Consider the following 26662-nt stretch of genomic DNA (forward strand, 5'->3'; position numbering starts at 1 on the left):
TGACAGGCCTGGTTCTCCCTACTCTGTAGTGGGAGATCTAAATTGTCGACAAAATGTATTGCTTTGCTATAATATTTTTTGCAATAGATATGAAGTTAATGCGTTAGAATACAGGGAGAAAGATCTTTTTTGTAAAGTGGGTGCCTGGCATGCATTTTTGGCTGTACAATATCTTTTCCATTTAACAACACTGTTTGATACTCTGAGGGGTATACCCCATACTTGGACAAAGGCACCAGGCACTCTTGGATTGTTTATGTCTTATTAACTAGGAATATGTTTGAAATAAGTATGGCCTTCCAGCTGATACCGACAAATTGAGGGATCACAAGCTACTTAAATTTGCTATACTGAATGATGACAGAAGAAAAATATGACATCTCCACTGGTACAGCACTACTTGGAGAAGAAACACAACACTCAGGATATAAAATGGTGGGTCATTGAACGGGTTCGCAACGGACCCAACATCCAGGGCCGCCTGTTAGATCTTGAATGTCGTTGGATACATAGAATGGATTCTGTCACACACGGCCTCAACGAACAACTACTCTTCCCACAAAGATAATTAATTGCTGTTGGGAGTGTAATTTTGGTCCTCTACCACATAGGCCATCATGCACCACAGGATTACCGCCACGACCTTCCAGCGCTCCTGTTAACACATAGCATTCTGTCCCCCTATACACGGAGACTCTATTCATTACATCTGTCTTCGTACGGGTCCAAGCTATCAACAACCCACGGCCTTGTACTGCCTACAAACAGCTCTGCACACGCAACGGCTCGGTCACTGCCTCCGCCACTCAGGAGCCTTACTGGGTTCTGGATCTCCACTGTGTCACCGTCAAATTAGATCGAGTGACCCTCACTTTCACTTTCAACTTTCAGTCAGGCACATCCCAGTATTCTGGAGTCGAGCCTCCTACCCAGACCTTCGAACTATTCCAGCTCGCGCGACACACTTTTTTTTTTCCAGCTGGACTTACCTTCAGTGAGCACATCGCGGTCTGCAGCTGCAGGGACCGCCTGCATTGACCCCGATGATCTCAACTCCAGCGGGCGTCTCTGCATCACTTGTGCCATGGAAGTCAAGCGCAGAGACGACTAACATCCCGTTCATGTCCAGTTCCGCATTGCACCGGCTCTGGCCAATCAGGACTCTGAATTTTCCCGTATCCTGATTGGTCTAGAGACCTACACACCCTCGGCCCACCCCCAGCCCCGTTCCTGTCTTCATTATAGCAGCCCTGCACTTGCCGAACGCACGTCTTTCAGCAGCAGGCTGTCCTTCGAGTCCTGACCCGGCGTTCAGCACCACCCTAGCTCAGGTAAGCCTTCCCCGAACTCCGTGCTCCCCATGGCAGAGTAGCAGCGTTTGGGGACCACTTTCCAGTGCTTTGCATTTCACATTGAAATGCATTTCGGCCCTTTTTCAATTTTTAAAAATAGCCTTTTCTCTTCTCCTCTCTAGTTACAGAAATAAAGAAAACAGACGGCCACATACCGTTTGATCCTTCCCAACTTTGGGAGAACTTCTGTATACACAGGAAGACCTGGAATACTTAATGAATGTTCATATCCAGGTACTGTGCTACACTTATTCTTTTTCCTTTTCACAAGATACGCCCAGGCCCACACGCTAGGAGATTCTTGTCTCTCCTGCAATTCATGATTCAATTTCTCTCTCTGCAACCACTTTTATAGAGCATTTTCCCGTGAGCGCGAGCTACTTTGAGCAGCCCAGTAAGTCAGCTACGACAACAAACTTTCTTTCCACCTGCCTCCCCACGCACGACTACTACAACCAACCCTCCATCCAGCTACGCCCAGTCGGGAGAGTCTGCAACACTAAGAGAGTGTCCACAAGTAGCCTGTGGTGAGATTTCCATTTATTAAGCCCACCACAGACCTGTAGAGACAAAAGTCCATACCAAGTTCACTCTATTTCCCATTAAAAGCTCCTTCTTTCCTCCAAATTTTTAACATGCGCCATTTTGGGGATTTATTTCCCTTCCAGTTATGATTCAGCCAACTTTTTACTAATCCGCCCTTGTAAGTCCAGGAGGGAAACACCACTGTACCATGAGAAGAATTGAGCAATGTTTTCTTTCTCTCTTGGTCTCTCCTCCACAGGGGTCAACCAACCGCCCTGAAGAAGGCAGCTTCCACGTCCCTCTAATTTTTGATACAAGATGGACGCCAAGGCCGCCGAAACGTCATTTTGCAAGCAAGGGGGACCTTTACACCAACTCCATTTGGTCGAGTGATACAATACTGTACTCAGATTGCAACACTACTGAAAGTGGGATTCCCACTTACACTACCCCCTGCAACATTGGCATATATCCAGTTCGAATAGTCTGGGACTCAACCAGCCGGGACAATCTTGTCCCAATATTAACTTTCAACCATTGCGAGTTAGACGCAATCCACCCAGATGGACAATGTTTAGACCACTGGATCAACCTATGAATTTGTTACAATGTGAAAACTCAAGAAGAGTTCAAATTGTTGATTAAGCAACAACAATTTCTCTGTTCTATGTCTTATAATTTATTTTTTTTCTCTTTAGCACACTATGTTCAAGGTGTATATTTCTTCTTTAATTGAAAACATTATGGTTTAGTTTTCTTCACAATTAATGTTTTATGTTTCACACAAAACTGTAAATACATGTGTTTAATACAACCTATATATTTACACAAACCCCTAGTGGGTATATGGTGTTTTTTCTTCTGGACCTATTCTTTTTCTGGGCCAAATACTTCATTTATGATCTATTCCATTAGTAAAAAAAACAGTGAAGGCTCCTTGATTTCTTAAATCAATTCATGCTTTATTCAATGGCACATAATCGAGATAAAGCCTTCCAAGTAGCAGTACTAGTTTTTGTGTATTAGAAGAATTTTTAGCAACTTGGTAGGTAAATGTCGTATAAACGAGACCGGACATCGGGTGATATGGTCACAGAGGAATGTGACTGCTTTTAATAATTGTCTGCTTAGTGATAACATGTGTGGGGGTGTTCTCATTACAAATTAGATAGAAGTTTATGAGTGGATGATTCAAAGGGTGATGAATAAGGCTGACATAGCACAGGGTAAGTATACTTATAGGATGGCTGGAGATTCTAGAATCAATGACATGGCCATTGTTGTTAAAAAGAAATAACATATGGTTGCCATAAAGAAATAAAGTAATCTTCGATTTCCAACCCCTAGCAAAAACAGCATTAATACTCATTTAAGGACGAGTAATAACATTGGATAAGAGCCCACAAAGGCTCCATGGCCTCTGCCCAATGGCAGATGATGTTTCAGACATTAAGATCTCCAGACACTAGAACATTCTGGGTGTTAATTAAAAAAAATTCTTCCCCAATACATCTTAGAAAGGAAATTAATCCCCTGTCAGAAATTAATTAGATTAAGTATGTACAGGAGATATATCACAAGAAATGTAGTGACTGCATACCCAATAGAAAAGGAGATCTTCGAATTTTCCATTGAGTATGTGATGTAAAAGATAAATAGACTCAATAGGACGCCTGGCCTGGATGGCCAGGCAAATGTTACTTTTAAAATGACCTGTATAATTGGGAGATTATCTTGTGCAATATATTCTCTCTTGTTATTAATACAATAGAAATACGTTCAAGTCAGAGGGAGTCTTTACTTATTCCGGTTTTCAACAGTGGAATCTGGTAATTACCTACTTTTGGCCATTTTAGATACAGTGGGAAAGATATTTTCCTCTTTCCTTTTAGAAACAAAAAATATTTGGATAATTGAAGATACGATACACAGTAGTCAACAAACAGCCTTTCGGGAAGGGGTGGGTATGCTAGCTAGGCTATTGACCATTATGTTTCTGATCCATTAGGCTTTGAGGGATAAACCTGTAGTGCTTTACATCTGTTTCATAGATTATAGTAAAGCATTTGATACAGTAAATCGCAAAATACTTTGGCAAAAATTGAAGACTAAACCAAGAAGGACTGCTTAGCTCCTCAATAGAAATGAATCAATGGCTTAAACAAGGGTGCACATTAGCAACAATTTTGTTTAAGTTATACACTTCGGACCTCAACGAAGTCCTAAGTAAGTGTAGAAACGTTACTGCTGTGTATAGGTTCTAAACCTATTTTGTGGGTAGCGTATGCCGATGACCTTGTGATACTTGATAATACTCCTATTCGCTTGCAGAGAAGCCTTCCTCATTGTGCATCCATGTAGAGGAACTTAATCTACACAAACATTGAAAGAAAACAAAAGTTATAGTGATCACCCACAGAAAGAAACTTAGTAGTAATTATGTGTGGACGATTAAAAATGAAGCAATTGAGGTTGTCAATAAGTACACATAGTTACTGATTCCCTCAGTGTTAATTTTCTATCCTTGGATACTACCAGGAAAGTTCAGAGGAAATCTTGTGCTATAAAAATGTGTTGCAGATAGATGCAGTTTTTTCCATAGAAAGTATACTGCAGGTCTACAAAAACAGTAGTATCCCGAGCATGCTCTACGGAATAGAAGTCTTTACATATAAGGAGGTTTTGTGGCTCACAAGACTGGAGGGAAATCTTTGGCGGCCCACCTTGGGAGTATCCAAATCGACTCCAATGGAAACCATCCGTAGCGAGTTGGGCGTGGTCTCTTTGCTAACATTGATGAAGAAAAAAAAATCAGAATGTGTTTTTTTTTTATTTGTATGTTTATTTGGCTTTAGCTAATAAAGATACACAGTGGGCTGGGGGGGAACCCCCGCCCATTAAAAAAATAAATTAAAAAAAAACATTTGAATTTTTTTTTCTCCACATTTTGGTATTCGACTTTTTAAAATTCGACTTATTGACTATAAACCGTCTTGGATATATATTTGATTATGTCAACTTTTAATGACTTGGTTTGGTGTCTTAATGAATGTACTATTATGTGGAAAAGAGATGAGGACTTTCTGAAACTGTTTTTTAGATAGTTGAAGGTACAAGACTCTAATATTAAATTCACCATGAGTAATGATCATGGTCAGATGGGTTTTCTGGATTTACTAATAAGTAGATCACCCCATGAGAAGTTGGACATGATGTTGTTTTGAAAACCCGCAGATAAAAACACCTTTTTGAACGTTTTCACCCACTAAATTTAAGGAACAACTTACTAGTTGGACAGTTTCTTCGTGCTCAGAGAAACTATAGTTCTAGTGGAGAATGTGAGAAACATTGTAAAGAGTTGACTAGCCGACTACAACAGAGAGGATACCCTACAAGAATAATTTTGAATGGCTGTAAGCGGGCAAAACACACTCATAGAGCTGAATGTTTAATTCCACAAATTAAGACCAATCTTGATAAAATGACATGTATAACACCATTTATCCTCATAAGCAAAAAAATTAGAAGGCTGATTCTGAAAAATTGGAAGATGATACTGATGCCAGGGTTTAGCCCAACGAAACCGAGGTTGGCTATAATAGACAGAATAATCTGAAGGACCTCCTGGTACATACCTATGAAAACCCCAAATCCACATATGAGAAACAAATTGTAAATCACAATCGGTTATTTATGGTATTAAGTGCCCCTGCAACCTTATTTACATTCGAAGCACGAAATGGGCAGTAAGGCAATGCATCTGTGAGCATTGTTCATGCATTAAGAGTAAAGTGGACGATAAACCAATGGTAGCCCTTTTCATCAGGCACCAGCATAAACACATGGATATTTCATGGTTTGTGATTCGGACTATCAATGCATCCCCAAGAGGAGGTGATAGGGATGTGAGACTCAGGAAGGTGGAACGAAATTGATTTTTCAGTTGAACACTGTCAATCATGGATTGAATACCAGTATAGAGTGGGGCCTTTTCATGCATGATAGATGAGTTTGGTTTAGCTGGATCCCTTGGGGATGCCAATGTGATCATTGGCATGATCATTAGTTTTGAAAACCGTGGACCCGATGGACTGGGGAAATTAATATTGTATGAGGGTATGTATAGTTGATGTACCACAATAGTTGGGATCCATCTTGCAACATTTTTCCTTCAACAATAATCAGAGGAGGTTTTGGGTTATTTCCCTGTTGCGTTTTTGCTGTGTCCTGTGGTTTCTTCCCTCTGCAATATGGCTTGCGCTACAGATACTCGCTCTTAATAGTGTTTTATGACATTATTCATTGAGCACTGCATGTGATGACCCATGGGTGTACACCTGCAGGCAGTACAATCCTGGGGGCACACACCCAACAGTGTTTCAATAAGAGGAGTATAACATGTATTTCTCCATTGCTTATTTGGAGCATTTCATGAGATGGTTTGACATCATGTCGAGCTGAAACTGTTGATGAAAGTATTGCATCTATATGGGTTCTTCCATACCAATACATTGGAAGTGGCTTGTTCGGTGAAACCATACACACCTAAGATGGTGGCTGTAATATGATCCCAAGCCTCATTTCGTCTCGAGGCTGGGTTTTTCACATAGACACAGAAGTGAGCTTTTCGCTGTCTCGTGTTTTCCAAAGCCGCTGCATTGTTGCACTGCACCGACAATGGGGAAATACCTCTTTATCCACATGAGTTAAGAGGATGGCAAATTGTAATATCGGAAAGAAGCATAATATTTAAGGTTTTTCGTTCAGTCAGTGGTTGTCTTAAGTAAACATATGTAAAAGGAATTCAGGCTTTCACATGCTCTAGGCAATGTTGCATTTATCTAAACAAAATAGTATTTCCCCAAACATAGTCGCAATAGCTTTCAGCCAGGCATTTTGAATCCATGGCACTCAACGAATGTAGACTTTGGGTGGTGAAAACAAACTGTGGATCATTAGTACACAGCAGGGGATAGGAGATATTGGAGTGTAATACTGTTTGATTGTGACTGAACGCTGGGATTATATCATTACTTGACTCATGGTGCCTCATTTCTTTTATAGGTTGTGTGATGCTAACATAATGCGGGTGGGAAGATAGTCCTTCGCCTTATGTGATCTGCCAGTTGAATGAAATAAGACAGGTTAGGCAGGTCAGTATTGGTATGATATTGAGTTGACAACATTTTCGGAAATGTTTTGTATTAAAAAGGGACAATATGATGTATTTTTTTTCTGATCGCCTTGTTTAGGGGAAGTATCTTTACTCTCCAGACCAAGTTTCGTGGAATAAGATTGATCCGCTGCATTTGAGATTCATTTAACCCTACATGAACTGCATCACCAGCCCAGGCCAGGTTAGCACACGTTTCACATATTGGTACGGTAATTAAGTTACCTTTAGGCAAATATTTTGCTGAGAGCAACAATTCTGTTTTTTAAAAAAATGTGTTTTATTGTGTTATAGGAGATATGATGAATGCGGCTTGCTGCAGAGTGATCATGGTATAGAAAAACATTTATGTGCTGAAGATGGCCCTACAAACCAACTACGCAAGCACGTGGGTGAAAGTGCTTCACCACTAAAGGGCCGAAACGCGTGTTGACCAGAACAAAACCCGTTGGGTTTGGGTTTTTGTGTTCCCACAGATAAAACATAAGGAAAGTTCCTGTACTTGAAAACAGAATTAATGTTTCGTTAGAGCAGACCACTAGTCTATTTTTGCTGTGTTGTATCTTGTTAAGTCACGATATACTAACTCCTAGTCAAAGTGTGGAATTTTTTCGACCTGTGTGAAGCTTTTGCATGTTTTGATTACGTAGGACAACAAAATTAATACGTTTTCTGTGATATTAAATGTAAAATGGTTTCTTCTCCAGTTTTGTGCTTAAATGCGGTAAGCCGCAGTATGAGTGTATAGTGTGGGCACAGTATTTGTGATAAAGGTTAAGTTAGGGGTAACCAGTTTCCTGTATATAGATTTGCTAGTAATATGATTGTGCCTTTTCTTTTCTTTTGTACAGTGTTTAAAGTTTGTATTTAACGAGAAATACTTAAATTAAAATTTAAAAAAAATACCCTTAATCACAAAAGGAAACGTGTTCCTCTTCCAACTTTGCGTGAGTCAGATTGGAATATAGGCAATTCTAGAAAAATGTTTCCCCGTTATAACATTTTTGCCTGTAATGGCCATCTTTGCCGAATGTTTAACGCTACTTTTGGAGAAAAATGTTACCTCCCCGTGTTCCTTTTGCCTTATATGTAGTTTGTGAATATGGTCTTACTGCGGGACACAAATGCAGAAGGAGCACATTGCATTAAACATGTGTGAATCTTTTTGATTCACCATGAGTGCAGTTTGAGGTGGTCCCAGATACAATATGTGGTTAATGCACCTCTCACGGGCAAATGGAATTCTAGACAAATCTACGTTTTGCACTATGTTTTGCAAATGATTCAAATTGCGAGAAAGGGACCCAACAGCATGTAATGCTAAGGTTGGTGGTCTCTGTCATACAATGACCACGGTCTTATATAATTACCCCATTGGAATAGAGTGCATGCATTTATCCATCCATTCCATAGTAAGAACGTTGAACATACTGACTACTTATCCAATTTTACTAATTCAAGAAACGGAACCTTTTTACAAAACCGTAACGTTAACCTTAGTGTTTTTTTTGTTTGTTTTTGTAGTGTCTCTGTCTTTCAAAAGGGAAGTGGAAAGTCACGTCCGTAATGAACCCAGGAGTAAATTATTCAGTGCAGGTGCACAGCGTTACTCGCCTCCCTTCTGTTGTTTACATGTGTCTAGAATGCTCAGCAACAGCATTCATTGCATTTGAAATTGTAATGGATTATACTTCTCACTTCCTAATTTCTGTGAAGAGTAGATTGCTAAAATGCTTTCGCATGATACACATATTTGCACATAATGTGAAAATCGTACGTAAATAAGGCCATACACTATGTTTTTTAGAATATATTAGTAAACAACATTTGAGATAATATAATTTCCACCTTTTTCTTTTTCAGCATTTCACCTACTTAATGCATATGCTCCTTGTGAAACATAAAGTTGAACCTAATTCAAGCATTACCAAAGTTCAACTGAGATACAGTAGTTACATTTCTCTGGGCCTGGTTTACAAATCGTTTTTCAATGGGATTGCGCTATTATCTGCAGGACAGAACAAAACAGTACACATTAACATAATGTGAAAACATGCAAAATAACAATGCATCTTGGGATTCAGTATAAAAAGCGGGGTGGATCCGGTTACATGTCATTCCATCAAATTTTTTCCATCAAGGGTGTTTTCCATCGAATGTTTTCAAACGAAAATGTGTGCATCAAATGCATTTTTGTTGTTGTTTTTTTTAACTTTAAAATCCAACCCAAACAAAATTAACCCTTTACCTCACAAAAATATGCATTTGATGCACATTTTTTCGTTTGAAAACCCTCAGTGGAAAAACCTTTGATGGAAATACTTTCGATGCAAAGACTGCATACGGTTGGATACCATCGTTACTCAGTGAGTAATGCAATATTCCACTAAATCAGAAGTCAGACAGCATGACAAGCTTATGGATCCCAGAGAGTTCCCTTTTTTTCATTATGGGGTTTGATGGAGGAGGAGATACATTCACTTGTAAATACTTGAATGTCCAATAGTAAACTCTTTAAATAGCTCCCATACAGCTTGACACAATGTATACATTTGTTAATGACTATGAAGATACCTCTAGGGGTGTTTGTGAGATTAATGATTTGCCATCCAAACATTCCTTCCCCACACCTCCAATACAATTCTGTTGCACTTAAACACATTAATTTAAAAACAAACACACAGATTCGCTTTGTGTCTAAAATAGCACACAGAGAGCGACTCTCATTATCTCACAGGGTCATTCTCTACCCCTTCAGAAACATTCTTTTGAATGACGTCATATGCAGCTGAGAGTAAGCCCGTGGAATGGGCCCGTGGAATGGGTCTGTGATGCATTTAATATCTGTGTCCTTGAAGAATGTGCTTTTGGTTGGTGTAGTTAATGAATGTTACAGTATCACTGGCATCTTTTTACTTGGTGTTACTGACCACAATTTCATGAATGGTGCCAACAGTGATCCATGTTCATACACTTGTTAGACTTTGGGTCAAATACTGCCAAGCTCTTTGTATATATAAATACATAGCCTTCAGAAAACGACGTTTCAGGCATACAAACTAGCATCCTCGGAAAACCTTCAAAGACACTGATCTCCTGCATTTAGCCACGCTTAATGCTCGCTCTGCTATCAGGCACCCTGCCGACATCTGTCTCTTCCTTGAAGACCTTGACCTCGATTTCCTTGCTGTTCCCAAGATGTGGCTCAATGCCAGCTCTGTCACTGCTTTTGACTTGCTTCTCCCTGAATGCTAAAAGACCATCTCTAAGCCTTGACCTAACCATGCTGGTGGTGGGGTTGCCCTGATCTTCCCTGAGTGTGGCCCTTCTTGCCCCATACCCTCCCAGCCTTACTCTTCCTTTGAGAGCCTGGTTTGCAAACTGGTCATCCCTCCCACCTCCTCCCTGACCATTGCCACTATATACAGGCCACCTGGCTCTAGCACCCTGTTCCTCTCTGAATGGGCTGATTTCTCCTCCTGTCTCCTCTTATCCACCTCTAAACTCCCTTTCTTGGGTGACATCAACATCCACCTTGACTCCTCTATCACAGCATCCACTCTCTTCCGTGACCTCTGCACCTCACTCGCCCTCTCCATTCTCCCCTCTGGTCTTACCCACTCGGCTGGACACACTATTTTTTTTTAATAAATCTTTTTTTTATTTGTTTGTTAAACAAAGAACAAGAAGAAGAAAAAGAAAGGTAGCGCTTACAGCATGAGTACACAAAAGACATTAGGAGACCTATCATCGAGATCACAATAGATAGCAGTTGGCAACATATTTCTTGGCAGTTGTATGGTTCTGCGCGGGGGGGGTGGGGGGGTGGGGGACCGGGGTTCGAAATCGAAAATCCACACCCTCCACCCGGCAGCTGCGTAGGGCGTCGCCGCTGTCCCTTGTTTTGGTCTTTGCATTTATAGTTCCCATTTCCCCCATATTTTCTGGAACTTACGGGGTGCACCCCTTGCATTATAAATTCGCCTCTCCAGGGAGGCACATCTGTCCATTTCATTGGACCATCTGTCAATGGTTATCCTGTCCCCCGAGCCCCATGTGGCTGCCGTGAGTCTCTTTCCAGCACCAAGCGCTACTCCTAGAAACAGTCTTTCATACTTGTTAAGGTCAGTTTCGCCTCCTATACCCAGCAGGATAAGCTTAGGGTCTCTCGGGATTGTGGAGCCAAGTATTCTAGAGAGGCGGAGTAAACACGCAGTCCAAAACTCCTGCAGCACCCCACAATCCCATAACAAATGGTAGAAGGTGCCCTCCGCCCTTTTACATCGACTGCATTCTGCATTTACATCCCCACCCCAACTGGCCGTTTGCGTTCTGGAGTAGTAGGACCTGTGCAGGATTCGTAGCTGAATCAGCCGGAGTTTGGAATCTATCCCTATTTCCCTCGGGGACATCAGGGCCTCCACCCACTCCTCCGCCTCTAGTGGGCCCAGCTGGACACACTATTGATGCTATCATCCACACTGATCTCTGTCTCTCCTCCCCACTCACCACCCCTCTCTCCTGGTCAAACCATTCTCTCCTTTCCTCCCACCTGGGCCTCTCTGCCGTCTGACTGCACCTCCCCTGCCAACCTTGTTCACGGACATCTGTCTGATGAAACGAGTGTCAGCTGCTGCCTTCGCATCTACCTTCATCCCCCACTCTCTCCCACTGCAGATTCTACCACTGACTCCGCTCTCAGCAACCTCCATCTTGCCATCACTAACACTCTTCCCATTCTTGCCCCAGTCATGAGGAGTCGCCTGAAACATGCTTCTAAGCATAATACCTGGTACGGCTCTGAACTCGCAACCCTGAAACGCAAGTGCAGAGCTGCGGAATGGAAGTGGCAGACCTCAACCTCACCCTCTGACAATCTGGCTTGTCGATTGCTCCAATGACAATATTGACTCTCCATTCACTGCAAGAAAAGGGCCCACATCCAGGCTTGCATCTCTATTGCATCCAACAACATGGGTGAACTCTTTAAAATCTGCAAGGAACAAGCCAACCCTTCCACAGTCTCCACCTCGCCTCTTCCCTCCCAGGCCCTCTGCAATGGATTAGTCACACATTTCACTGAAAAATCTCAGGGCATCTTGATGACCCTCGCCTCTCCTTCCCCCCGCCCCTACCCCACCCTCCTGCCACCTACAGCTTCCTATCTCTCCTCTGCCTTTCTCTCCTCCTTCTCTCCTTTTACATCTGATGAGGTCACTAGAGTCCTCTGCTCTATGAAGGTCTCCTCCAAAAAGGTCTCCCCCTGTTCTTCCGGAACTATTAAGGACAACATTGGCTCTCTTGCACCTGCACTTGCTGATTTCTGCAACCACTCTTTTGCTTCTGGGTCTTCCCCCTCTTCCCTCAAGTACTCTCTTGTTCCCCCATCCCCCTCCTGAAAACACCTTCTGCAGACCTGTCCTGTCCGGCTAACTACCGCCCCATCTCTATTACCTCCTTCCTCTGGAAACTCTTGGAGAAGATTGTCTTCTCCCAACTGACACTGCATACTGTGGTTGTTGGTTGCCTACACTACCATCAATCTGGATTCTGAGCATCCAGAGGCACAGAAACTGCTCTTCTGAACACCTGTGTAGAACTACTAGCATTGCTCGATTCTAACTCTCCTGGCGTTCTCATTCTACTTGATCTCTCCTCTGCATTTAACATGGTTAACCACTCCATTCTCATAAAACGGCTCCACAATACCCTGGGTATCTCACAGCGGGTACAGGACTGGCTGACCTCCTTCCTCACTGACTGTCTCTATCAGGTTATCCTGGGCTCTTTTTCCTCCCCCACCTCTATCTCCACCTGTGGCATTCCCCAGGGCACCAAACTTTCTCCCTGGCTCTTTAACACCTATCGTCTCCCGCTTGCACACCTAATTTCCAAATACTCCCCTCACTTCCAGTGTTATGCAGATGACACACAACTCTTCTTCAAACTTCCCTCTGATCCTATCCTTACCTCCTCCGTCATTCCTTACTGCTTTCTGCCATACAGTCCTGGTGTGCCTCCACTGATCTCTGCCTCAATGCCAGAAAGACTGAGATGCTTCCCATTGGGCCCCCTGCCCCCTCTTTCTTCCCCTCACTCTGGCCACCCTCCCTGGGTTCTCCCCTTCTCCTTAATCTGAAGCCAAAAACCTTGGCATCATCTTCGAATCCTCTCTTTCCTTCCTACCTCAGATCCAGGACCTTGCCAAGAAGGCCCACTTTCAACTCCACCTCCTCAAAGGAATCTTTCCATTCCTCACTTTACCCAGAAGCTCAATGTCTCTAGAGCTCTTGTACTCTCCAGGCTTGACTACTGCAATAGCCTCTTCCTTAATCTACCCACTTCCTCTCTACGTCCCCTCCAGCTAATCCAGAATAGGGATGCAAGACTTATTCTTGGCCTCAAGCCCATGGACCGCATCTCTTCAGCCCTAAAAACCCTCCACTGGCTCCAGGTTGCTGCAAGGATTACATTTAAAAAAAACCTCTGCATCCTCCATAAAGCTGTCTGGGGCGTGGGACCACGCTATCTACAACTGGCTCTCACTAAATGCACTCCCTCCAGATCTTTACGCTGCTCCGGCACCAACGCTTTGTATGTCAAGTGATTCACTTTAACAGCGAGTCGGTGAACAAACTCTTTCCTCGCTGGCTCCCGCTTATGAAACAGCCTCCCCCTTCCTCTTCATCTTGAGCTGGATCTCCTCAAATTCCGGAAGCTCCTCAAGACTTCACTTTTCACCTCCTCCTCCCCCCTCCCTTCTTTGCTAAATCTCACAGTCGCTGAGATTGGTGACCAGGTCCCTTATGTGGCCACCTGAGTCCTGGCCTCACACCCCCAATCATCTTCGACCTCTGCCCACTCCCAGCACTTGCCTTATCAGTCCACTGGCTATCACAGGCTTTCACTTATTTATCAGCAGTCAACCACTTACCAAATGATCTCCGGCAGCCACCTAACAGCTTGTTATTCCCTAGCACTTCCCTCCTTGTTACTCCTAGCACTTACCCCCCACCCATCATCCTCCTCTCTCTCTGCACTTGCATAATCTGAATGCTGACAAGGCCTAGTAGGACATCACTCTCTGTCATTGTTATATTTACCTTCACTCCCATGTTCCCTCCCTGTTGGCGCTTTGAAACACAATTTACTTGATGTATGAGCGCCTTACGAATGCACAATAAATAAATAAAATGCCATGAATATTATATAGAGTTTAAGTTCCAAAGGGTCTGGATTAAATTTTTACATTTCTTGAAGTGATTTGATGCAAATTTCCTTTTCTACTCTGCATGTGCAAATTGTCCAGTCTCACCATGAAATAAGGGACTTTAAGAGCTCGCTGGATGGTATGGTATGGTTATTGGATGAATGTGGAACACTGACTTTTTCACTCCCAAGTTTAATGGGGCTTATTTAATATTTTTGCTTGCACTTCAAGGTATTTAATGCAGAATTCTTGAACACACCTGATTGCATGACAAAGGTGTTTTGCCATTAGGATTCTTTTTGGAATCTCGTATCCGCTCTAAAGTATGCTCTTCAAGTTGTCAGAATCACAAGAGGTGCCTCGATATTCACTGTATCAATGCTTCACCTACCATCCCGTTCACTACTAGTACAGCCTATCCCTGTTACAACAACATATGCACATAATATATTAGATTATTAAAACACAAATTGTTAAAATTCATATTCATTTATAGATAGTAAACAGAATCAAAATTGTAAATGAAGGGAGGAAGCAAAGAACCAGCAATCTTAAGCTGCCCCATAGTTAACAGTCCATTTGCTGATTCAAGGACTGATGCATTTTTCTAATACCAGCCAAAGGCGATAAAGTGCTATATGGTCGTAGACAGACCCGGAGTTAAGACAGTAATTCCAGAAGTCATCGGATTTTATCGAAAAATACTTGTGTACAAAACCTTGAAATATACACGTCACAGCTGCTAATGAAATGCATTCCGTAAATACGTGGCTTGCAGTTTCCAGTTTATGAGGGAATTTACAAATTCGACAAAATCTCTTCTCGGGTTCAAGTTTCATTTGTGGCCCACAAACTGAAAGCAGAGGGAGCTGTTTAATGCATAGTAACAAGATAAAATTACGTACCACTGGACTCGGGCATTGAAACAGGTAGGGCTGGCCGCAAATAGGAGTATGTTACATTTGGTTCTAGGTCATTTGGTCAAATATAAATGGTCGACAGGACAAATGGTAGACACCAAAAGGTTGACAGGTCAAATGGACGAATTTTTTTTTTTGATTTTTCAAATTTTTTTTTTATGGGGTCCCCCCCGACCCCCTTTTTTTGCTAAAAACCCTTTTTTTTCCTAAACGAAAACCTAAAAAATATATATATACATTTAAAAAAAATTCAACCATTTCACCTGTCGACCAAATTGTGTCGACCATTTGTCTGTCGACCATTTGTCTGTCGACCATTTGACTAGACACCGTTACATTTCACACATAATTATAGTTCTGCAGTTTTGAAATATGTTCAAAGTTTTTGTTCAAGTCCCAGAGGTAGTACCTTCTCTTAACGGATTGTTTTAGAGCATCATAACTGCTTTCTGTGTCAACGTGGGTGACCAATGTATATGTTCAAAGGTCAAATTATTTAGACATTTCTATTTGCAGGTGCCATACCACAGTTTGCCCCAAGGACCTTTAACAAGGGGCACTTTGGGGCGGCCCTCGATTTCATATACAATTGCTCACGTCTTCGCATAACTTTTCCCAAGATTTCCAATCTTAAGAATTCCACCAAAAAAAGCCCTCCTGACTTTCAGCCACTCAACAACTTTCATTGACAGAGCCTCCAGCCCTTAAAATACAGCTCGGAAAAACCATTGTTTATACAATGTCAATATCGTAAATTGTCAGGCTTTTCTAATCTTTGCCTCCGTTATGAGAATATAGTGTGTAATGGTGCTGATCTCCAGTCCTAAGTACGGGTAGTTTCCCACATAATCTATGATAACTAGTGTGGTTACCATCTGGACTCTGTGTATCATCTTGGCCAAGAGCAACATAGTTTTGTCTCATCTAAATTAATTGACAGATTCTTTTCCGTGGCGTATATCTGAAGTTTGTCCGCATACAATTTGCTGACAACCCTTGTGCTGCCGATCCTGTGTGGCAAAATGACTCTTTCTTGGAGCTGATGTGGCAGACCAGCCAAATATATGTTAAACAACTGGCGAGCCAGCACACAACCTTGCTTTGCTCCCCTGTTGACAAACACTGGAGAAGACACAAGGCCATTGTTATCTAGTCGTACCCTTACGCTTGTCTCTTTATTAAGCGCTCTAATTATACAAACTAACCACTTTGGGCAACCAAATTCTTCTATCTTGCGCCATTAGCTGTGTTAACTTAATCAAAGGTTGCCCAGATTTCTACATCAGTCACATAGAGCACTGGGTCTTCCATTCCTCTTGTCTAGAATATCCATCTGTCCAGTAATCTTAGATTATGGACTGTAGACAAACCCAGACAAAAACCCATCTGAAAGGTGTGGAAAAAAGGTTGTTTGTCTCAGCCCACCCATGGAGTTATTTTAGCACAAAGGAGGCAATTTCCCTGTGACGTCAAACATGGACAACGGTCTATAGTTTTCCCAGGAACTCCTATTTCCCTTTTTATATACTGGGATCAATATAGACTGCTGCCATGTTTTTGGGATAATGTGTTCTGAGCATATCTTGCTAAATGGCTATTCTGGTGTCTTGTCCGTCCCCTCTGGATCACTCTTTCAGATACATTCGCCAAACAGTTCGGTCCAGGGGCCTTTAAGCTTTGGAATATCTTAATAGCTCATATGATTTAATCTTGGGATGTTCTTATGGGTCAGCGGGTTTCCCCGACTATCTCGCACTGGGGGAGACGGTCTACACTTTTCATCTTCTCACTTATGTGGCTCAACCATACCTCCTTAAATATGGCACTTATCAGTACTTACAGCAGGCACACTCCTGTAGATCCCAAATGCTGGCTGCCTAAATATCAAATGCTAATTTGGGAACATCAAAGTTTACCAATTGTTGCTGTGGTTCTATTTCGCGCCTAGAAACACTTGCGTACAGGCACATAATAAAGGAATTATCATATCATATTTCATAATCGAAAAATGCAGTCTGTGCCCAGTGGCATGTTCATGTATGTACTCGCGAGTCAAAGCAATATTTGGGCTGCTTAGTTTCTCTAATTGCGGAGTATGTCTTAAACTTGGGCCCTGAAGTGATCTTTTTTCTTGTCCTGCATGGTTCACTAAGATGTTCACCTTGACAGGTCTTAGTAAGGGTTGTATTCACAGTTTGTCAAAGTTCCCTTAGACCAACAACAAAGCAGATACCACCTACACAAGGCGAACAGGTAGGGACAAAAGGAGAAACACAATACAACACACCTTCATTCCTTAGAACAACAACAAGGGCACCAGGTAAGCAGGAAGCAAACACAAAAGAGCAACTGTGGTAAAACAGGCATAACCTTCCTTTCCGTCCTGGAAATCAAAAAGACATCCAACTACCAGGTCTCCAAATGAAGGGTGGAACACTGAACCAGGCATGTGAATTACCATTGAACTCAACTGTGGAAAACACGTCTGGACCCTAACACCCAAATCACCTTGAGCACCTCAGCCAATGCCTCCATGCCCATAGAAGATGGCTGTGGACTATATGGCTGTGGACTATAAGTCTGAGAACCCATAACATCTAACACCTCAACACAGGTTCACTGTCAGAACACCTTTTTCCATTGCAGCCTTACAGTGCCTTCATGACACACACCTACACACCACACTTTTTCCTTTACGGCGACACACACCTGCATTCCATACTAACTCCCAGGGGCCTTACAGTGTCCTCCTGACACATGCCTGCATTCCATACTAACTCCTTGAGGTCTTACAGTATCCTCCTGACACACGCCTGCATTCCATACTAACTCCTTGAGGTCTTACAGTGTCCTCCCGACACACGTCTGCATTCCATACTAACTCCTTGAGGGCTTAAAGTGTCCTCCCGACACATGCCTGTACATCAACTAACAAAATGCACAACCAACATGTTCACCGTTGGTGCACCACTGACGCTGTGACATATTCGTATCTACCTAAACCACTTCACAAATCCACTGCAAGGATGTTTTCCTGAGACCTTAGCTATTGAAGCGTTGGCACGTTATTTCACAAGCTCCAATTTCATAAGTGGCACCTTAAAACTTTCACCTCTGTACGGTGCACGTATAGCTCTGACATGAGGTACTTTAACATCAGGTAGTCCACAAAATACTTTCACAAAAAAAGGTATTAAACGTTTTCATCTCCAAACGGTGCACACATAGTTATACATTTGATTGACTTTCACTTTCCTGCAACACTGCTTTGTTTGATGAGAACTCACACGGTCCAACTCCAGAGACCATGAACATTTTCCCCAGTAATCAAATGTTGTGTCAGGAATCAAACTCCCCTTTGTTTCTCACGGGCCTTGATTGCCGTGACTTAATCACGCTCGGCACGTTGCTGGGCTCATTCCTTTACTTAAATCCAGTGGGCCTCATTACGACCCAGGCGGTAATGTTCCGTCATTACCGCCATGGCGTAATGAGCATTTACGCCGTGGGCCGATGGCGTAAAGAGCGCCACATTACGACCCATCGCGCACGAGCATTACGCCATGGCGGTAATGCAATTAACGCCATGGCGGAAAAGGCCCCTACCGGCATCGTAAAGCGAGCAAGGTGCACTTCCGCCACCGTAAGTAGCGGCCACCGTAATTAGCGGCCACCGTAATTAGCGGCCACCGTAATTTGCGGTGGCCGTAAAAAGCAGGACCGGAAATAGCATCATCGCGCCGGAACGGGAAACAGCACGTCGGCCATCTTTAAAAACACAATCCATTGCCATCCTACCGAACAACACCAGATCCAACCCTGACACCTGTCCCAACCAATCACCCACCCATCCAACTACCCAAAAATGCCTAAAGCTGTTAAGAAGGCATGTGACCGGCAGCGCCAGGAAAGATTCAGCCGGAAGGAACTCTGCATGCTTGCGGAGACACTGCAAGACAACGCAGCTGTCGTTTTCTCCCCTGAAATGACCAGGACAGCGATAGGGAAAAAGAAGGCCATCTGGGCCCTGGTGGCCGAGCGCGTCAGCGCGGTGGGGACCGTACCCCGCACCCCACAGCAGTGCAGGAAGCGCTGGGACGACCTCCGCATACGGGTCAGAGCGGTCATCTCTGCGAACCGCAACCTTGCAATGGGTACCGGTGGAGGGTCGGAATCCCCACTAAAACTCCAACCGTGGGAGGAGATTTGTGCAACCACGATTGGCATGGAAGCCATTGAAGGCGTCGGAGGGATGGAAAGGGGAGCTCCGACATCAGGCGATGAAGGTAGGTGCCTCAAACAAGACATGCCATAGTCACTGCAGTCCATTCATGTGTAGCACAAGGTTGCCCTAGAGTGTAAATGCAACACATTTCCACACTGCCCGTACCCACATGCGAGCACCACCCTGTATACACTGCTGGCACCCGCATACCTGCATCCACATTCCACACTAAAAGGAGACAACCTGCATGGCCCTGCCTGAAATCTGCCTCATCTACTGACCAGAATAATGTCTATCATTGTCATTCCAAAGTCTGCAGACCCATCAATAACGCCCTCCCTCCTTTGCTCCACCACAGGCACAGATTCACACCCCGAGGACCAGGACACCCCTGCGACGAAGAGAGCCAAGAAGGCCAATTATACCGTCCCCGCACCCTCGACCTCAGCTGCAGTGAGGCAGACCCCACAACAAGCAGGACCCACTGCAAGCATACCGGACGTCCCACCGGCAAGCACCCCTGTAGTCAGCAGGCCAGTAGCAGCTGCTCCACCTCTACCAAAATTGCCTGCCACAGAAGGCACCGGGTCAGCGGCCAGCAGCAACATGGGTGAGGCAGCTGCAATAGCTGCATGTTCAGACTCAGACATTGAGGAGCACGAAGTCCGAAGCCCCACTGACCTACTACATTCCCCCTGTTTGTCAGACGCCAGCCTCCATGAGGATCACACACAGGGGCACACAGAGGTAGAGGAGTGGCCTTCTACCCCATGCCCAGTCCTCAGTCCACAGGAGGGGAGCAGCCCCTCCAACACACCACCAGCACTGGCCATGGGCCAGCAGGGGCAGCAGTCCCTCGAGGACATCACAGAACGGCAGTAACAACTGTCCACGATGCTGGCTGAGCATGCCGCGGAATGTGTGGGGGCTAGGGCAACCATTGAAAAGGCCACAGAGACCCTAAGGGCCGAAGTTGCGCAGAGCACTGCCACCCTGAGGGATGCCATGCAGGCCATGTCCAGGGACATCTGTGCTGAACTTGCCGGCTTGCGTCGTGCGCTCACTGAGCTCCCCCACACCCTAAAGGACGGGCATGCACGGGGGCAGGCAGGGACATCCTCCACTGCCAGTTCTGCACAGAGCAGCCCCGTCCGACGTTCCGGACGTAACCTGCGCTCCACAGCCAGGGGTGCCCCGGGGGCTGGGAGAGGGGGCGTGTAACAGCCTGTGCCCACTGTCACAGGCATCTGTTGACACCTACATGGGGTGTGTTGGGGTTTGCAGGGAGGAGGGGGGAGGGGGTGTGTTGGGGCGTGCAGGGGGAGGGGGGAGGGGGTGTGTTGGGGTGTGCAGGGGGGAGGGGGGAGGGGGTGTGTTGGGGTGTGCAGGGGGGAGGGGGTGTGTTGGGGTGTGCAGGGGGAGGGGGTGTGTCACGACGTTTCATAGTTTAAATACACTTTTTTCTTTCCCAAAATGAAATGTGTGGACATTTTCATTGCGTATGTGTGCTTTATTGGTGTACAGTCCACAGTGTGCATGTCCCAGAGACACACAGTGCCCAAGTGCAGTCTCCATCTGATTCACACCAGCCGTGTGTGCTAGAAGCAGTGGTCGATGATACTTTGGCGCATTGCACGCCCCTCCTGTGCGTCGCCTTTCCATGGGGTGCCGCCCCATCTGCACCCTTCTCATCCTCATCGTCAGGTGGTTGCAGTTCTGCGTCAGGGGGCAGGGGCACATTCCGTCTGACGCACATATTGTGTAGCATGACACATGCCATGACGATCTTTGCCACCTTCTCATGGTGGTACAGGAGTGCCCCACCAGACCTGCTGAGGCTTCGGAACCGTGCCTTCAATAGGCCGAATGTCTGCTCTATGACCACACGAGTACGTGTATGTGCACGGTTGAAGTCCTCCTCGTGCTGGTTCTGCGGGTTACGGACTGGTGTAAGGAGCCACCTCTTCAGGGGATAGCCTGCATCACCTGTATGTAGGCGAGAATGTATGTGTCAGTCATGTCGTCTGATCAAGAACATGATGTGCCACCATGGCTTGCATCCAACTGTTACTTTGGCTCACTTCTACATGCACTAATTGATTCACACAATGCAACCAGTATATGCTCATGGCTCCCATGGCCTGTTTTGCATGCCATCACCCAATGTATGCAGAGGGGTTGAGTGCATTGTGAGTGCCCATCCTCTGTCTCCGTTCTCTGTGTTACTCACAGCCAGGTGGAGTATGCATCATTCCCCCCCCTATCAGCCAGGTGGAGTATGCATCATCCCCCCCCTTTGAGCCAGGTGGAGTATGCATCATTCCCCCCCTATCAGCCAGGTGGCGTATGCATCATTCCCCCCCCTTTCAGCCAGGTGGCGTATGCATCACCCCCCCCTTTCAGCCAGGTGGAGTATGCATCACCCCCCCTTTCAGCCAGGTGGAGTATGCATCGGTACGTCATTCACCTGCCCACTTCCATGACATTGGACTCACCGAGTAGCCAGGACCATGGGCCTGCATGTCGCTCCATGTAGCGTGGTATTGTGGAGTTCCTCAGGACCATAGAATCATGGGTTGGTCCGGGGAATCGGGCACAACAATGTGTGATGATCTTGTTGGAGTCACAGACCATTTGCACGTTGTTTGAGTGGAACTGTTTCCGGTTGCGGTACGGTACCTCCATGGCACGTGGAACCACCAATTCCACATGGGTGCAGTCGATGGCACCAATGCAACCGGGTATGCCGGCTAGTGCATGGAAACCCACTTTGGTGTTTGCAATGTCCTGGGCAGTCCGTGGTAATGAGATGTGGTCGTCTGTGTGCTTGAGGAGGGCATCGAGCACTTGGATGAGTGTTCGTGAGAATAATGGTTGTGAAATGCCATGCAAGTGCCCCACTGTGTGCTGGTAGGTGCCTGTGGCCAGGAAGTGGAGTACAGACACTACCTTCAGTAGGGGGGGGTGGCGGTTGGAGTGTCTATCATGCTGACGATGTCGTTGTGTATCATGTCTACGATGGCGGTGATGGTGTCCCGGTCCAAACGGTACAGGGTGTGGATCTGCTCAGCAGTGAGGTTGAATGGATTGACTCTGATGCGTGGGATTGGGGGCTGCCTGCGTGGTGGCACTGGCTGTGCTGGTGGGGCTTGCTGGGCCTGCCTTGCCCTCCTTCTCCTCCTGCGTCTCCTCTGTGCTGCCTGTTGTTGTTGTTGCTGTTGTAGCACATGCATTGCTATCAGGTCCTCCAGCCCCAACATTGCTAGTCGTATTGGTATCATTGTGGAGTGTGACTGGGTGTGGGAAGGGGTGGGGTGTGCTCTTTTGTACTTCCTGAGTCTGTATTGCCTTCACCTGTGCTGTTTCTGTGCACCTGTGGCAGCTGCATTCACTTTACATGGCCCTTTACGGTTGGTTCGCAATGGCGTAATTAGCACCATGGCGGTAAGGTACTTAACGGGCTGGGTGATGGCGTTAGGTGCATGTCCGCTTGGGTCGGCATTTGCGTACCTTTCCGCCATGGCGCTAAGTACGGTGTGGCCGGTCGCGTGCGCGCACCCTTAGCGCAGTTAGCGGCAGCGTTAACTACGATGCCGCTAATGGCATCGTAGTTAAGGGTCACGGGTCATGATCGGACCTGGCGGAAAACGATGGCGGTAACCATTTACCGCCATCGTTTTTCACTTAGCGCCAGGGTCGTAATGAGGCCCAGTGTGTCGGGTTTCGATCATGGCACGAGACAAGAAGAATGTCTCCGCCACTATAGAGACCAACACATGACGTCACCACTTTTCTCTCAGCTGCAGTGTAGATCAGAGCTCCTCATGACCAACCACTGTAACGGACTGCAGTGCCTTCCTGCTGAAGACACAAACACATGGCACCCTGCAACAAAAGTAAAAGGCTCTGGAGTTCCTCCGCATTCTCCTGATGAGCAGGTAAGTATCATGAGAAATTCTCACATCCGCTAAACATCCGTTGTTACTAGTTAAGAACTAACTTAGTAGTCCATCTGCCCCCAGCCTGCAGTTAACCCAAGGAGCCACCCTATGGACCTCCATGCAGATTGCCCTTCAAATGGGGCTCCTTCAGCTCTACAAACGGTTTATTCAACATCCCCTTTATTTCACTGCTCCATGACAATGGCTCTCTTAAGCTCTTCCAGTTCACACCAAGGAAGGGTACTTACTGTCTTTCCAGAGCCCCACCATGACCCATGGCTCACTCTCATGGCCCAGTCTTTCTCTTCTCAATATCTTTTCTTCACTAGGGAGGCATCCAACATCTCCCCTTTTCACTTCAGGAAGGTATCCTCCTCCTCTTTCCCCTACTTCACAGTCACTAAATCCAGGGAGGCAGCCTTCATCGCCCAATCACTCATAGTTCTTCTAGGGAGATATGTTTTAACTCCATCACTCAGTCTCTCTTCTCAGGGAGCTCTTCCTTCTCCTGGGAACACACATCTCAAATTCTCTTTCCCCAGCAGCTTCTTCTTCTCCCGGGGACGCCTTGGGTGGTGGGCTATCTCCTTGGGGGGCGGAGGGGGCAGTGGGTCTCCCTTTGCTGTGTTGCTTGATCCTGCACTTTTCACCCCCCACAGCAGTCATAGGGCCTCATTACGATAAGCGGGGTAAAAACGGGTTCATTACCGGCATGGAGGAACTAGCGGGTCTGTGCTCGTATGACGCCGCTAATAGCGGGTGATTACGAGTGCGCGAGCATGCGCGAACCACCATGCCGGTAATGGCCATACCGCCATGGCGCTAAAGGCCCTCCAATGCCCCCATAGCGCCATCACGGGACCCGTCGATACCGCCTCCGCCTAGGAGGCACCCCTTAATACCAACCCGGTAATAACAGCATGATAATACCGGGCTCGTAATTCGGGCCTAGAAGTAATGTCATTGCGTTGGAACGGGAAATGCGCCGGCGGCCATCTTTAAAAACACAATCCATTGCAATCCTCCCAGACCACCAGTTTTGTTGAGGAGAGACCAGTGCCAATCCCTTCACCGTGTCAAAGGCTACCCGGAAAACAACCCCCCGCCTGCGCAAAAAGCATTTTTCAGATGAAGAACTGAATATTCTGGCAGACACCCTTGCCGCAAATGCAGACAAGATCAACCTGCAGAACCTAAAGATGGAGGCACAGCAGCGCAAAAAGGATATCTGGGAGGAGATAGCCCGCAAGGTCTCGGTAGTAGGCACCATCCAACGGACAGTGAAGGACTGCAAAAAGAGGTGGGATGACCTCCGCCTCAGGGTTCGGAATATCCTGGTCAGCAACAGTAGGGAGGCCATGGCTACAGGCGGGGGTCCCCACTCACCAGCTAAACTGTCATGCTGGGAGGAGACGGCAAACACATTTATTCAGATGGAGTCCATCAAGGGATTTGGGGAGATGGAGACGGATGCCGCAACATCTGCAGATGGAGGTGAGTGACCCTGCAGATCCTTGTAGGGGAAACCATGAAGTAGCAAAAGTGATGTGGAAGAGAGTCTAGGCAAGGCAATGCATGTCCCAACACACACATGAACATATCCTTGCCCAGATGGAGGGCCAAACCCTGCCACACTGAAATGCATGCTGATTGCCAATCCCATTACCAACACACAGCCAATACACACGGACCGTGCCCATGTAATACATCACACAAACCCCAATACAACGGCATGCCTCCTGCCATGCAGCAAAGGCCAAAATGCCCCCTTCATACTACTCTGTGTGACACACCTGTAAGATATGAATGCATGATAAATGAAATACTCCACAGCACCACATAATGCATCTAGCATGTGACACCATCACTGATGCCCTGCATCTCTTCTACCTCCCCAGGCACCGATGGAGAAGATGCCAGCGAGGATTCCTCCACAAGAGCATCCATGTCCCGGCCAAAGGCAACGGCCACCGATAACACCACCTCCGGGGCAGCCTCGCAGCCCACACCAACACCCAGGGCGCCTGACACCGTGGAGACTGAGCTGGCTACACAAGTGGAAGGTGAGGCCATTTACCCACTGAGCAACACTGATACTGCAGTGAAGGAGTATGTGGACCAGAATGGACTGACCCATGTGGCATGTCCACACTCCCCAAGCCCCGTGTCCACCGCCCAACCCCACACTCAGCCCTCACCCTCCTGCAGCAGTGCGGATTCCTTGCTGCATGATTCTCACCTCAGCAGCATCCCCGAGGTCAGCACTGCCACTGCAGGCCCGGTCACAGCACCCTTGACCACTGCTGCTCCCACCAACAACCTTGAGGCATGGCTAGCGAGGGTGGAGGCCAGACAGGACTCTCTGTTGGACCTGCTCTGACAATATGTCGCGGATGGGGAGGACACGAGGCGTGAGCTAGCCCAGGCCATAGCAGGGACCACAGCCGCCATAGCGGCGAACACAGCCTCTGTCAATGACTCGGCATCGTTGATGAGAGACAGTCTGGGTGCCAATCACGCAGGTTCTCACCTCCATCCTGCTGAACATGCAGCAGCAACAACCCGCACCAGCAGTGCAAATCACTAGGGCTTCCTTTGCCCCCACTTCCTCTGCACCCTCCAGCCATGTGCGTCTAACAAGACGGAGTATGAGGCACTCTGAAATGCTGCCCCCGGACATCAAGAAGTCCAGGAAATAGTGTGGGAGAACTATGAGAGTGGGTCAGTTGGTGTTGGCAGTGAATGGGTGTATTAGGGGGAGTTCATTGGGGGGTTTTGGGATTTCACTGGGGGGTTTTGGGAGTTCACTGGGGGGTTTTGGGAGTTCACTGGGGCGTTAGGGGGGTTGCACATTTCTGCAGTTGGTATCAATACACCATTTGGGTGAAAAATCATTCAATGCCTGGACATTGTTAATTTCGTGTGTATCCATTTAATGTATGACGGTGCACTGTGCCCAACTCCCCACATTCCCTGTGTGCATGTCCACATGGACCCAGTGTACAATGTGTCACTGACACATATCTATGAACGTCCCTGTGGTTCATAAGTATTCGTCAATCAGTGATTGGCATACTGCACGACCATCCTGTGCATCACGTACTGGCAGGGGTGCTGCTTCTCCTCCGTCTCCATCCTCATCATCCTCACGGTGCATGCATGTCAATGTCAGGTGGCAGTGGTAGATTTCTCTGGATGCACATGTTGTGCAGCATGACACAGGCCCTGGTGATCTTTGCCACCTTTTCAGGCCTATAAAGGAGTGCTCCACCAGACCTGCTTAGGCAGCTGAGCCACACGACAGGCCGAAGGACTG

At 46.2% G+C, this 26662-nt stretch overlaps 1 protein-coding gene across 1 annotated transcript in view; it reads right to left on the reverse strand.

Annotated features, from left to right (window-relative positions):
* Nucleotides 1–26662, reverse strand: part of SNTN (sentan, cilia apical structure protein) — a 105538-nt gene that overhangs the window by 46746 nt on the left and 32130 nt on the right. The gene's annotated exons all lie outside the window — the stretch shown is intronic.

The sequence above is a fragment of the Ambystoma mexicanum genome, chromosome 2p (genome assembly GCF_040938575.1).
Source record: "Ambystoma mexicanum isolate Mex_15411 chromosome 2p, UKY_AmexF1_1, whole genome shotgun sequence".
NCBI lineage: Eukaryota > Metazoa > Chordata > Amphibia > Caudata > Ambystomatidae > Ambystoma > Ambystoma mexicanum.